This window comes from Stegastes partitus, unplaced genomic scaffold, assembly GCF_000690725.1.
Source record: "Stegastes partitus isolate 25-593 unplaced genomic scaffold, Stegastes_partitus-1.0.2 Scaffold922, whole genome shotgun sequence".
NCBI lineage: Eukaryota > Metazoa > Chordata > Actinopteri > Pomacentridae > Stegastes > Stegastes partitus.
This window is the reverse complement of record NW_007578653.1, coordinates 117,697-133,228: the sequence shown is the minus strand read 5'-3', so window position 1 is coordinate 133,228 and position 15,532 is coordinate 117,697. Positions and strand designations below refer to the sequence as shown.

The 15,532-nt window shown below is 43.6% G+C and overlaps 1 protein-coding gene across 2 annotated transcripts in view; it reads right to left on the bottom strand.

Annotated features, from left to right (window-relative positions):
* The window catches only part of znf469 (zinc finger protein 469), a 147,242-nt gene extending 131,960 nt beyond the window's left edge, over nt 1–15,282 (bottom strand). For both annotated transcript variants that reach the window (XM_008293917.1, XM_008293918.1), the window contains exon 1: nt 15,230–15,282. The gene's annotated coding sequence lies outside the window, so the exon portion shown is untranslated. The remainder of the gene's footprint in view (nt 1–15,229) is intronic.
* Nucleotides 15,283–15,532: the final 250 nt, after the last annotated feature.

Here is a 15,532-nt window from a genome sequence, read left to right as displayed (position 1 = left end):
CTAGAAATTAAAATATGTTGCTCGCAAAGGAAAGCAGAGTCAGGTGATGTGTTCATAGCTAATGTGGCAACATAAATACAGCGTGAATAATATGAGTGTGGAGGGCATCTCCTCTCCTGTCTTGTCTTTCCTTGTGGTGAAAAACAGGCCTTCTCTCACCACGGCCGGATTAATTGTGAACACATGTTAGGAGGAGGTCACTGTCTTCCAGTGGCTGCAATTTAGGATTAGTGGAAACAGTCAGATGGAAACAGCTCAGCTCCCAATCTGCCTTTCACTTTTCCCAACCTCTCCCCTCGTTTTAAACCCCCTCTTTCATTCCCTCAAATCACCAGTTGAATGGTACGCCTCCCCCTCGTTCCTACAAGGTCGGAGCGCTTTATTTTCTCCGCGGAGGAACATAAACAAAACAGACTCACAAACAAGAGGAGGAAAGATGGGTCTCTGGATGCTGGAGACTTAAGCACTGCGGCAAGGAAACGCACCGAAAAGGTGGCGTCTCACTCACGAAAAAAAAAACACAAAAGTCTTCTGTCCTCGAATCGAACAGTGCTGCAGTGGCATGAGTGCGAGCGGCCCGTCGGACACACATGTGCACATGATATCACGATAATCCCCTCACAATTCAGGCTACTGTCATGGAGGTACGAAATCCTGCCAAGGACATGTGAGAACCAACACCAAACCAGAATAAATAAACCGCACCGTAAGATTTTCCCCCACCGCTGAAACTATGAGAAAAGGGGAGGTAAAAAAGAAAAATGGAGTGAGCAAAGAGAAAAGCTACAGAGGTTTAAAAGGGAGCAAAGCCCACAGCACGCGGCCCAGAGTGTGCCTCGCATGCAACTGCTTCCCACCCACAGAGCCAGTCTACAACACGCTGCGCTGGCTGCATGGAGAAAGTTGGAGCTGACGCTGGAAGACTAGCACAAGTAGAGAGGAGATAAATTAAAGAGATGATGATAACAGAGATCCATGCTGCAGTGGCAGACAGAAGAGATCAGGGGTGCTGATTTAGAAGCAAACAAAGGTGAATGAGACAGGAATATGTCAGGGAGAAGTTTCCATTTAGAAGAAATAAAATTTTAAAAAAGTGAGGAAACAAGAGAGCATGAAAGGAAACCAGAGAGTGATAACCGAAAATGATTATCTGGGAGATCTGATGAGGATGTGTAGCATTCCTATGAAACTTGTTAAATCAAATTGCTTCTATTTAAAGCGGCACTAAATTACAGATTTGGATCGACAGTGGATCATGTGACTATGTGTGGTGTGAACGAGGCGATAAACTCAGAGATTTATCACCCGACACTGAAAGTCCCCTCAGGTCTAAAGAATGTTTTATCACCTTTCAGGTCATTGTTTCAGTTTTGCATCAGCAGCAGACAGATGTTTTCCTGAAGTTAGTCCACCATGCTATGTGCCCAACACCAAAAAAAAAGCTACCTGACAATCAGAATAGACGATTTAGCAGCTGAAGATCAATGTATGTTCTCTTTAGAAGTCAGGGAAACCAGAGCTAGGGGGAAAAAAAAGAAAAGAAATTTGTGATCTGAATAAACTATTTTTTTTGTTGGCTGCAGGGAAACATGATGAAGATCATTATGATCACTGTTAATCAGTACAACTACAACAAAGCTTTTACCTTTTAGCTGTTTTTAAAATTTAAATAAAACAGCATCAGTATGCCTCAAATACTATGATCTGCAAATATCATCAAAATTACAGAAAACCTCAGTTGCAAATGTTGACCTTCTGTCCAGGTCTCTGCTATTGCTGTGTTAAGAGGCACTTAGCACAGCTCAAAAATGACTTACTGTGCACTATCACAGCATCTCTAAAACCGTCTGGCTCTTTGCCTGCGTTTAGATGTGTTTTTTTTTATCGTTTCCTGCATGAGTGTGGATTGTTATTTCTGTGTGCATATTGCCTATTAAACAAGTCAAGTCAAGAGGCTCTTTTTGGAACAAGAGGTCCATCTTGAAAACAGCCAGTGACGACACATTAACTGTGGCTGCATCTCCTCAGGAGAACACTATTACAGACCAGAATATGTACATATGGGGCGAGTGCGGCCGAAAGTTGGGGCAAACCATGAAGGAAAAGGAGAAAAACTACAATTAGTTGAGATGTTATGGTGATTGGAGGACGGGCAGATGAGGGGCTCAGACTGTATGTGTGGATTGTGGACAGTGGGGAAGGAGGCCCATGCCTGACCTCAGCTGCCGCTACGGAAATTATCCCCCCAATTATCCAGGACGTATTCCCCTAGAGCTCCAAACACTCAGCGGCCAGCCTTTACGACCTTAGGAAACTTTCTGAGTTGTTTTACTGTGGTGACCTCACTCCGGCTAGCGTGCACTACAGCTCTGCTGGGAAGAGCGACTGCTACTTGTCACAACCCAAAAGCATGACGTCAGGGGAAAGCGAGTTTAAAGACCTTTGCAACCCCTATACAGTAGTCAGCGTGGGTCGTAATGAGAGCGCCTGCGGGAGGCAAACTGATGAGATGTGGTGAAAGGTAGAACGTATTAGCATGCAAAGGAAAAGAGGTATTAAATACGGCCAGAACAATATAAACACTGTAATGAAAACATGTTCTTGATCAAAAATATGAAATTTCAATACACCGTCAATAACATCAACATTGTAACTGCCAATCACATCATGGAACCAAGCTGTTCCTACCTGCTGTTTTTAATCAGTCCTTCAGAAACACAAGCCCACTTCCCTAAAGAGGTACAGCGAGGCTGGTGGAGTTATCTAAACACAGCGAGTGTCGGGAGGGAAAGCGGCAGGTCGACTCTCGCAGCAACCTTGAACACGAAGAGTTGCTGTGGATAAATGAGGCAACAAGACATCAGTGATGTGGTAATATTTTGGCTACTTAAAACCTTGTTTGGCCATGAAGTGGATGAGATAGTCCCAAATAAAGCCAGACTACTTAAAGTTCTATATAAAAACAATCTGCGATGTACATTATTAACTTTGCTGGAAACTAGTGCTACAGTAATTTGGCAGATCACGTGAAACACCCTCCTAATAATCATTTCTGTTTCAAGGTTATAAAGTTGTGAGTCATTTCTTTAGACTCAGCTCAGTCTGTAAGCCAGAAATACTGACTTAATTTACATCAAGACACATACTGATAACCACAGATAGGAACAAAATGGTTTGTTTAGCCTGTTTTAATTAGTCTAAAATTGCAGGTAAAAGTAATGAGGCATCTCTTTAAACAATATATACTCACATGGGGCACTGACAGCCAAGCAGAGGAAACAGGTAATGGCTCTTGGCAAGCTTTTATTTCGTGCTTCTCCAAACTGTGGGCCAATCACAATGATGTTAATGGGCCATCACAGCCAATTAAATACCGGAGTGTGAACTGGGAGATATTCTAGGGTTTGTCTATATTTACAACTGCATTTCAAAGGTGTTGGCTCACAGAGAGGTTGAATGAGAGTCAAGCTGGAATCAAATACAGACAGATGTCAGCTGGGATCAAAGTAAATCCACTGAGTTCATTTGTCAGTTGCGGTTTTTTGTACATTAGCAATGCAAGCGAATTCCACGCCAGTTTGCCTCGGAGTTACTGTTGTGGAGGAGTACTAAAGCTAACGTGCATGGCACATATGGTAGCAGGAATTCACATTCGGTCCAAAACAAAAGGTAATAAAACATTTGAAACGCGTAATAAACAGTACATATATTCCACACACATACGGTATCTTTATATTCAACTTTCCACAGCAGGTTGAAAAGAAAATCACCTGTTGACTCTGGAAAATGCAGGAAGCAACCTGATACTGTCATTCCCACCAAGTGTTTAAGACATTTCACTCACCAGCCCCTGTGTTAATACAATGATATCGCAATCATTTTTCACAGGCAACAGAGCACGATTAATAATCCTGATGCGTCCCAGTGAATCCATATGGGCCCGCAGGACAGGATCCAGCAATAAAATTATTAACATCAGCCCTTCTGTGCCTACAGCAGAAGAACAGTTGGAGAAACACTCAAGGCAGTTATGCCGTCGTGGTGGAAGCACTAAAAGCGCTGAAATGTGCCGACAGGATCCTGACAAAATGTAAAATAAACAAGAGATTCACTTGTCTGTTTTTGCCAATCAGCATGCAGAAGAAAAACCGAAATATAAACATGACAGCTAAGACTGCCAGAAAAAACGGAGAAATATAACTGCCAGCAGCTCAAGCTGAGAGAAGACGATGTTCCATCCAGCAATCCAAACAAGAAGTAGAATCAATGCTACACTTCTGATCAGAGCGGTGTCCTTGTCTGCCCCGATGACACCTGACGCAAGCTTGACATAGCCGGGCTTTCTTTATGTTAGCTGGCTAAAATAAACCTAAAACCCCAATGAGAGGTAACGGGCATCATGACAGTGATTATCAACTTTCTTTCCTAACCAGATTTTCCTCATAAGGCTCTGTACCACGTCAAATGCCCACACAACCGACGTGTGACTCTTCTTCCACACAAAATGGACCAATGGCATGTTGCCTACTTCTGTCAAGGGAAACAGGTTGTTGTAATGGAGACCTATGAAAAATCTGTTACTGCAAATGATGCAAGAGAGGACTGCTGGTAGAAAATTGTTATATTTTTTTACCGCTCAGTGACTCAGAGTTCCACAGTTCATGTTCTAAGATGAAACTTTAAACTGTGTGTTTCAGTCTGATTCTGCCCCATAATGACTGATGCCTGGAAATAACTTCAGTTTTTCCACAAATCACAACTAAAAAGAATGTTATTGATTGATTATTCTCTGTGATAAATACCGATAGATTAATCAATTTTCTGATCTGTGTTCTATTAGCTGCAGTTCCAGCAGTGTAAAAAAAAAAACAGACTTGGCAGCAAATCAGGACCAAGACCCAAAACACATTTGTGCATTTTCTGCATCACATGTAGGTTCCCATGGCAACATGACACAGAGTTTGCTCAACATCATTCAGCACAACAGGTTTACATGTGTATTGTATTCCCTCTGTGGAGAATCTGTTGCGCTTTCAGAGAATATCTAGAAATTTAATTCCCAAACTCTGAGCAGGTCAGCTCTGCAGCATCAGTTACCATGGTGATCTAGCAGGTTAAAGAGGAGCCACCTCTGTGATGCCTAAACCTCAACATACCTCGCTAACCCCCCATATTTCTGTTGACCCACAATTCAAAAGCAATGTCATGATTTCAAAAAATTGTAATTTTATTTATTACTTTTGTCAATTTCAACTTCTTTCAGTGACAGCTGTTTCTTTCCCTCTTTCGTGGGAGGGTATGAATACATGTGAGGACGACTGTAGCAAACAAATTTAATAAGGCCTTGATTCTCACTCAATTCTCCTACGATGCAATAAAATGGCATCTAAAAACTTGCACCTCATAAATTCAGCACATGAAGCATTTTTCCATCATTGTGCAGCAGAATCTGACAGTGTGAATGTGCCGGTCACTAAACTCTACACAAACTCCCATGTTGGCAGCCAGAAGAGTATGTATAGGAAATGTGCAGACATACTGCAGAAATCATATAACATGACATCAGCCAGATTCCAGGAATGGCTCGAGAAGAGAGCCTGTGTTCCAGGAACATAAGAACCATGGCGATGGCGTAATCAGAGCAAAATATTGTGCCCATGAAAATGTTAATTTTGTTCATTTATATTATTAACTAGTATCATTGATTGCTGTTATCATTTGTCATTTTTTGAAACCACAATTTCCATAATTCCAACTATGAAAGTACAATTTTGCCATCGTGTTAGTTAGCTGTGAGCAGCAATTTTAACCTTGTTTCTTTGGAAATATGCCAACGTTTTTGCAATGAACCCGTGGATTTACAGATGACGAATAGACAGCTCGCAGTGGATTATGGATTTTTTTTCTTGATTATGGATCTGATTTTTTACATCATTGGTCAGGTTATCCATTCATTCATCCAAATGTCCAACTGTACTGCTTTCCTGAACAATATCTGTATTGCTGCGAGGCAATTTTCTCAACTTTGATACAAATCTCCACCAAATTTAGACAAACATTTTAACCGGTTACACTGATGTGACATTTAGATGCACCATTGTTTAGGTGCGCCCACAATGGAGTGTTATGGTAGCATCGCTATGAAAAGAACGCTGCAACAAACAAATGATAAAGAAACAAGGGTTTACAATGTGCATTGGCAATGAGGTAGAGCTATCTATCTACATATATACATTATTCAGCTTATATATCAAGTGTTAATAGACTAAAATGACCTAGCAACAAACTACAGAAATAACTGTGAGTCAAAACAAACACTTTCACATAGTGTGTGTTCAGCTGCTGCTAGTGCGCTCATGAAAGGAATCAAACACTGCAACTTGCAGAACGGATAATCGCCGATTTGCAATGTAAAACGCTACACACACACGCACATGTGCGCGCACACACACAGACCTACCTAAAGTCAGACACACTAGTGTGGCCAATGGAAAATTTAGCTGCACTTGACAGATTTTTGGCCGCAGAGGTGACCAAAATGGTTGCACTCTGGAGCCCTGCAAACACTGGACTTGGACTTGAGAAAGAACCGAATTTGATGGTCAAAGGTCACTGTGATCTCACAAAACAAGTTTCGAGCAATAACTCAAGAACTGACATGCTCACAAGCACAAATGCCTAATAAAATAAAATGATGAAGTGGCAATTCATACCCAAAAGGTGAAAGGTCAAGTCTGGACACACATGGATGTGAGCTGCACCTTGACTGGGTGGCAGAGGTGTACAAACCTGAGGTGGTAATTCTTGTTATTGCAGGATTTCTACTCAGATTTATGGATTTTTTTTTTTTGCGATGTACATCAGAGCCAGTAATACTTTTTGAAGTCCATCCATCAATTTTAAACGCACCGCTTTATCCTGTGAAGGGACTGGGGGGCAGGAAGAAAGGCAGGGCACAGCCTGGACACGTCGCCAGTCCATCACAGGGTCAAAACAAAGAGACAGACAACCAATCATACTTATTTTGGGGAATTCAAAGTCATTAATCAAATATATCATATCGTGTTCAGGTCTGACTGAGTTATGACTCAGATAAGGAGCGTCGATAATACAAACTTGAACATGCCCTCTGGAAAGTTATAACTCAGTTTGAAAACCTTTTCCTTGTGTACCTATAAAGATGAATTGTCACTGAACATACAGCTACACAGTTTTAATTTTAGCGTCGGACCTCATGCATTCCTGTTGTCACGCTGCTCTCTGAATCTACATTCCAGTCAGTGTCTCCCTAACCTGCTGCTGCTCCCCAGCTGGCGCTCCTCTTCTCCGCCTCCTCGTGTGTCTGTGTGCGTTTAATCGTGTGACAGGTGTGCTGGAGTCGGAGCAGAGACCCAGCAGCTGCAGCCACATCCATAATCAAGACCTCTTTAAATACTCAGCTCTGCCACTTCTTCTCTGCCAGACTCTGTTAAGCATCAGTGTTCTTACGCTTCAAGCCAAATTTATGACCACTGTTTTCTATTCTGTATTCAGTCTTTATTGCTTAATCTGCTGTACTCATTTCGTCCTTCCATTTTTCTAGCAATCCCTCCTGCTCCAGCTCCTGCTCACTGCTCCTCAGCTGGACCTCCCTGCTCCTCACTGCCACTGGAACCAGCCTCGGCTCACCAGCCCAGTTTCCCCCAGAACTCTTGACTCTGCTCTGCCTGGCTCCCTTGAGCAAAAAAAAAAAAAACCCACTCCCCCCCCCAGCTCCCAGCTCAACCCAAGTCCCAGCTCTCCAGCTACCGACCTGAACTATTTTCCCACCTTTAACTTTACAATAAAGCCTCCCCTTGTTTGCGTCTGCTTTTGCATTCACTGGTTCTGCGGTTCCTCCTGACAACCGTACGCATTGGAGCAGTCAGACCTTTTAATCTTAGCAGCAATATTTGGAGCAAAGAGCAACAGATTCAAATCCCCAAAGAGCGACTCCCACCCACACCTACACACCGGCAGTGTTTATTTTCCATCCCTATAGGATGTCAGTCGACATGGCAGCAGGGAAGAAAAAAAAAGCAGAGCTATGTAGGAAATAGCTTCAAAAATAAATCTCTTTTGGTGTATTATTGGTTGACTTAACAGTTCCAGTCATATCAATGCCATAAGTGAGATCTAGTGCAGGAAATGGATGGGAAGGTAAAACTGGCAGTGATGTCCAAATCCAAGGATTCATAAACGTAGATTCATAAATGTAGATTTATGAATGGCTCGAGCTTGACTGCAGCTCAGCAGACTGCTGCTAAACGATTTTGGGTGGTGCAGCGCGTTATTAAAAGGTGTGTTTAAGTGCGTTTAATAATGGTGGTTTTACTACAGTACATTGGGCGTTTCATTGCTTAAGGTGTATTGCTTACCAAACTTTTTACTGCATGTATACCTGGCAGCGCGTAACATAATCCACATCCAAAGATCAATCTGACACGATACAGTTTGATCAAACTAAATTGAAAACACCCTCGGAAAAGAAAGTAATAAAACAAGTAGGCGTTTATGAGCTGTTTTAATAATGAATGAATGAATAGTTCCTTGACAGTGTTGGATTGTTGTTCATACAGCATTTTTTTTTTCTTTTTCCACAGCTCTATTGACAATAGCCCACAGTATCGAGAAACTAATTGATTCATTGCTTTACTGTTAGAGGTGCAGTTTGCTGCTGTATTTCTTTTTAATGGCCTGTTTGATAGATGGCCCGGTCTTTGTTGAGAATTTCCCACAAAGACTGAGGAGCGGAGCAGAGGACGATGAAGCAAGAGGTAGGAAGAAAACCAGGATGGAGACCGAGCAGGGGGAAGCAAAGTGGAGGCGAGAGGAGGAAGCGGACGTGGAAGTGTAATGGCAAGAAGTCATGGAAGGCTGGAGAAGAGAGCTGGATTTATAAATGCATCCAGTCAGCCCCCAGCATGGGGGTACAGAGTAGCCTGACCACTGAGAGAGTCCCGGCTAAGAGGGGGGTACAGTCCAGAGTCAGAAGGGTGAATCCAGGGGGGTAAAGGGGGGCGTGTGAGTTCTCTCTAAATCTCTGATTCCTAGAAAAAAACAAATAGGCCATTCATCACTTGCGCTCCCCCGATGCTCAGGCTGTCGCTCGCTCGGCCAAGGAAATGATCAGTGACTGCTGTTTAACTGAAGGCAGAGGCAGGACCAGTCCTCATGAGACTGCAGCGTCACTCTGCAAAATGTATATCACTGTGGTGTTTGAAGTTCATCGAGCATCTCACTGGTGAGTAAGAAAACCACCGACTCAGCACAGAGATAACATTCTGCTCTTGTAGTCTTTAGTCAGGTTTATGTGGCCTCAACTGTTCACACAATTAATCTGGTCGTACACCACGCTGCATAATCACGTTCATAAATATCTGGGGATGCATTAAAAAGGATCTGGGATGCTCTAAAACAAACTGCTGCAATGACTTTTTTTCAGGGGCATTCGGGTCACTTCGAAATCCTTACGGACAAAATCAGATTTGATAAGTTGGATCATTTTCCAAGACCAAATCCTCATTTTCCCCGAGTAAGCTACTCTTCCATGCTTTTCCACATTAGTACCCATTTATGAATATGAATGAAAGCTTGTCAAAGAAATTCCATATCACTCCATTTTCCACACTGATTGTTGCTGCTGAAGCATTCCAGACGAGCGCATGTCATTACGTCTCCCTAATCCCACATTAGTCTCCATTACCGAGACATGGCTTAATGATTCCACTATCTCCACAAATTAGGCTACTGCTGGTTTTCTCCTGCTCTCGCTCACACATGTACAGTTTTCAGGTCGCGCCTGGCTCTTTCTTTCTTTCTTTCTCTTTCTGACAACCCCCCACTCCTTCCTGAGCCATTTATTGCATGCAGGGCCTTTGAGTAGCCAGTAAGGTATAGCTTATAATGTATGGCTTATAATAACAGCCACATATGACACACATTTCATTGGGAGATTTACTGGTTTACAGTTCCTGCTAAAATCCATCCAGCATAACAGAAGGAATAAAATCTAAACATAAATCAGCTCATGGGGACACTCTGTAAGGCAAGACTCCGGCTGAGGGAATATGGACTGCACAAACTCACACAATAGCACACACACACACACTCTCACACAAACACACATGTACTTGTAATGGGACCAAGGATGGATATGCTGTAGAAAAGACACGTCTTGCCAGATATATTGTGGCTTTTACTGCTGTTGGCTTGTGTTCCACTTAACGCCCTTTACTTTTACACACACAATATATCACTCAGCTGCCTCTCAGCTCACTGCGCTACAAATCCAGCGGGCCGGCGAGCCAATGGGTCACCGTGGAAGCTGTGATTGTCACCGGAGGAGGGTTCACCAGTCAGGGCAAACAGAGTGCTGAATTACACCTACAGCACGATAAACGTCGCACAAAAGCTTTTGACTGCGGCAGGCCCCTATAAATGTAAATGCAACAAATGCTTATACGGTGCTGTAATTTTTTACCCGAGAAGCACCCACATGTTTTGGACAGACCACATAAAACCTGTATCCTCTAATATTTTTAAATGGTTTCTTCAACTTGCTACTGACTAAATCTTACGAAACAAATAAGTGTCCTTTGCAGTTTCACATGAGCCTACTTAATGTCATCAAATTGTCTTATTGTCCAACCAGTAGTGAGAATCTCTGAGGAGGAAAAAGGAGCAGACCCTCATATTTCAGAAGCTTAAACTACAAAACGTTTGGACAAATAAACATTTAATTGATTAGCTGTTTAATTCATCTTGTGTTAGTCACAGTTGAACAGTGCTGGCATTCAGTTGTTCCTTTTCTTTACCTTGCTTTGATGTACTGTTATTTCCATTAAACAGTTCCAATAGTCTACAATTCTCTACATTTAGAGTCAAGAACATAAAGTTAATGAACAACCAACCTGAAAGATGCCGCTCTTCCGTAGGCGTTACAGACACATTTGGGTCAATACCAATTAAAGCACCCAGCCCAACATAAAACCCCGCAACTCAGAACACAAGTCTATAAATACACACGTACGCATTAACACCACATTAACACTGCGCTATATCGTGTGCTGGGCGGCACATTGGGTCTCTCCTTTGCCATACATAAAACAGATGTAAGGCCTGTATGCATGACGTAACCGGTTTATATTCACATAAACCACAACACTGGTTCGTGTAGGTGGACCGAGCAGGCACCGCGGCAGCAGCGAATGTTCTGGAGGCTTTGGTGGCACATCATCTGGAGGGACAGCAGCTGACTGGTCCCCAGGGCGACGCCTGAGTCATCCAGCTGAGCAAACAGATGAGGATGGAGCTTCAATAATGCTGAGCTCCGAGCAAACATATGGACCGATGCAGTCCAGCAGGCCAGGAATTTGCAAGATGTCTCAAGATGCACAAATCTGATGACGGTTTGAAGGGACTATTCTACTGGCCAAAAGAATAAAGACATATAAATGTAGATAATTACTCTGTCAAGAACAGGCTTTGAAGAGCTCTTCAGAATCCCTGCAATTCAGGACTATCGAATAATACGGAAAGTCAAATTTTCTAGAAGGGCTGCAGGATGGTCGGTGGTTAGTACCGTCGCCTCGCAGCTAGAAGGTTGTTGGTTTGGTGAGGACACCCGGGATCTTTCTGCATGTTTGCATGTTCTCCCCATGAAGTGTGGGTTCTCTCCAGGTTCTCCGGCTTTCCCACAAGGTCCAAAAACATGTTGAGGTTAATTGGTGATTCTAAATTGTCCGTAGGTGTGAATGTGAGTGTGCTTGGTTGTCTGTCTCTAAGTGTAGCCCTGTGATAGACTGGTGACCTGTCCAGGGTGTCCCCTGCCTTCACCCTAAGTCAGCTGGGATAGACTCCAGCCCCCCGTGACCCTAGTGAGGATTAAGCGGTGTATAAATAATGGATGGATGGATGGAAATTTTCTAGAATCTCAACGGTTTGTTTTCCTCCAAACTAAATTCTCAGGTTCGTCTATGTCCTTCAGACATATCTAAAATTCACTGTGGTTTCGAAAACTCTGCATTGGAGAGGTCAGCTTGTTTTCCAAGCACTATGCCATTGTGCAAACCGGTTGCTCCAAGGAATAAACTGTCTAAAAATGCAAAAATGTCCTCCTATTGTTGTAAAGTTACCCTGCCTGCTGAAAACCAACACCTTGGGGTGAGTCACACATCAGGGACACATCAGTCAGAGGAGGAAAAACTCACTCGTGGGCCACCGTGATCTTACTCAGTCTAGTTTGTCTGTTCTGGCATAAGACACTGTTGGATTGATGTCTTAGGTTGGACCTTCCTCCTGTAGCTGCAAGGCATGGAGGATTAGCTATAATTAAAAACATCACACCTTCCAGCTGAAATTTAACCCATGGCTGCACACATGACACACAAAAATATGCTCGCACACTGTGCAAGATCTGTGACACCGGCCTTATATAACACTATCTGGTTATGAAAGTTCTGTCAACACAATGGCTCCTCTGAGCTTAGGACGACTCCAGAGGATCAGCATGGTGGCTCAGACCAACAGGGCGGTCGGTGACTGATTTGTGTGTGTGTGTGTGTGTGTGTGTGTGTGTGTGTGTAGGTATAGCACTGACACCAGTCCAGTGATCTGCTGCAGCAAGTGGAATTATCTCAACCAAATGGCAGAATATTTTCCTTGTTTAATGAAAAATAAGCCTTCAAGGCTGAATAGGAAACTAAATGACTTGTTAAGGAGGAGTGCTCTTTGCAGTGTGGGCAGCCTTGATGGTAAAGTGAAAACAGCTGAGAAATGATACAAAGCAATCATCACCATGGCTGGAAAATCAGTCTGGATCTGTAACTTTTGTGTTTAATAGGGCCTGCTTGACAGGTTTGATTCTGACTGGGGAGCGGAGCTGTAGCTATGATCCACTTCTTAAAGGTTAACAGACTTTAAAGTGGATAAATTATTACAATTATTGGTTTATGACTCTAACACAAGTATGGTTCCACTAACAGCTAAACCACACCTTGCAGACAACTTCTGCCTGACATGAGAAAAGCGAAGAAAGACTCGGTCCCATAAGAAATCTCAGAATCTCCTTGGTAGCAAATAAGCCATAAAATGTAGAGGCAAAAATCTCCGGCATCTGCTTTTCAAAAGGGTCATAAGGGAGTCTTGACTTGACTCTTGGTTACATAAACAATGAAGCTTTAAAGCCCAAATGCCTTTAACAGTACAGCTACTGCCTGGCCACTCAGACTGCTTCCTCCTTCTCTCTGCGCACAAACCGACACTATAGGCCACGTTGACGGAGTGAAACCAAATTTTCAAATAGATTTTTAACTGACTTATAAGTATAAACATCATCAACATTAGAAAAACCAGATGATGTGGCGTTTGTATATCAACACATGCAGCTCTGATACGGTTGCAAAACTTTCAGGGGAGCAAAATGAAGGTTAGAACTTAGCGTTGACAGAAAAAGCTAAATAAGAATTTACGAGAAAACTCAAACACAAAAGCGATGGAGACAATGAGAGGGGAAGGACAATGTCATGCTCCTTTGAACATTCCCAGCTTGAGAAAAGACAACACCAGCTCTTGTTAAATTTGTTTACATCTCTCAAGCAGCTCATTGTTAACAAGGCCAGGAACTTTCTCAAAAGCAGAAAAATAAGTTTTGTTTTTATTTGAGAGCAAAGGGGAATGCAAGCATTTCCCTCGATGCGAGCCAGCGAGCATTTTATTAAAAGTGATAGTACATGTGTCTGTATGTGTGTGAGAGCGTCTGCGTGTGCATGTGTGTGTGTGTGTGTGTGTGCAAGTGTTTACACAGCTGGAAGTAGAGAGCGGAATCACTTCACCTGGCGGTGGTTCCTGGGGTGTCTGCTGTGATCCCATTAAAAGGCAGACAGGCTTTGGCACCCTTTCCAAAAAACAAGAGGACTTCACTTACCAAAATATCCCTGCATTAAAGCCCCAAAAAGCAGGCCAAATCCCTACAAACCCCTGTTGAATTTACTTAGGGGGGCAAATGGTTCCCTCTCTAAACTCCTGATAGCTGATTGCTCTGGCAGGGTTCAGGTGGATCTGCTGAGTGGCCTCTAGCCCAGTTTCCACTCCATTCAAGTTTCCACTCAGACCCAGACTTGTCTCCACACCTCCCTCTCGCCTCTCTCGCTCTCCCCTCTCACCCGCCCTCCTCACATCCTCCTCCTCGGGCTGAGTCCAAACGCCAAAAACACTCATGCCAGATTTAGTGCAGCCTCCCTATCAGTAGGTGCTTAAGCCTCTATCTGTCTGACCGTCTACGCCGCCCTCTCTCTCGCTCTCTTTCTTTCTTTCTCCCCCCTTTCGACTTCCCACCGTCAACCTGTGCCTCGGCTGCCCCCGTGATTCATCAATGAGGAGATATCACACTGAGCACAGTTGTGGTTTAGAACATACCAAACTCAACAACCTCTCTTTTTGATTTATTCCTATCATTAATAGCTCTTCTGAGTCACGCTCTGAGTTACAGAACAGCACAGTCCAGCGTTACGGTATCAATCCCCGGCCCACCTCGGCAGCACCGCGGCCCGTCTGTCTGCCCGCTTCCAGGAAAACAGAGAGGCCTTAATGGCCCTGCTGCGATACCAAGTGTTGGGGATTGACAAGCCTGCAGGGCTCACTCACTTCTCTAAGCAACAACTTCTTTCACATCACACACACACGCTTAGACAGGCATGCATGCCCTCAGCGCACAAACAATCACATTATCAAAACACACAAACCTTACAGTCGGTATGACCAGGCTCACTGTTCACCAATCCTCTCCCACTTCTTGCAGTGTCATGCAGAGAACAGGGGGGAGACCAGGACCAGAATATGCTGGTGAAAGGTGAAGTTGAGGGGAGGCAGGACGCAGAGGAAGCATGCTGCAGCCCAGCAGGGCCTCTAATGTGGATCAAAGCAGCAGAAAATGGACAAAGTCTCCGTTTCATTAGCCTGCTGTCGCCGGCCCTGCTCTGTTTACAGGCCTGATTGATCTGCACTGAAAGGAGATCGCTGGCTGCTCACTTGTTGTTAGTGCACTCTTGCATGTAATTAAATAAGAAAAAAAACAAAAACAACAAGCAATTAAAATCACAGCTTTGAGTTCACACGCTGCGGCGGGCGGGGAGGAGAGTTATGGATTGAAGCAATAACCTTAACCTGTGAGAGGGTGAGCGTATGGGTGTAACTCTTTGACGCTTCATACCTGTGTGGCCTCTGGTCTGGCAAATCCGACGAGACGAGGGGTCAAATCTCGGGCTGGGGAACACAAAAGGAAAATATGTTATGCAGCTGTGGCTAGACACAATGAACTAGGCCATTTACAGTGCATTTGCAGCGCCGATTTCAGCAGCAATAAAATAAGATTTACCTCATCCATTAGTGATGTAAACGCAAAAAAAAAAAAGGAGCTGTGATCAAAGACTAGTCGCGACCGCGTTTCTTTATAGTTAGCAGATTGTGAATACTGGTCTTCACGGCAGACTGTTAAGGTCAGCGTCGTCAGATT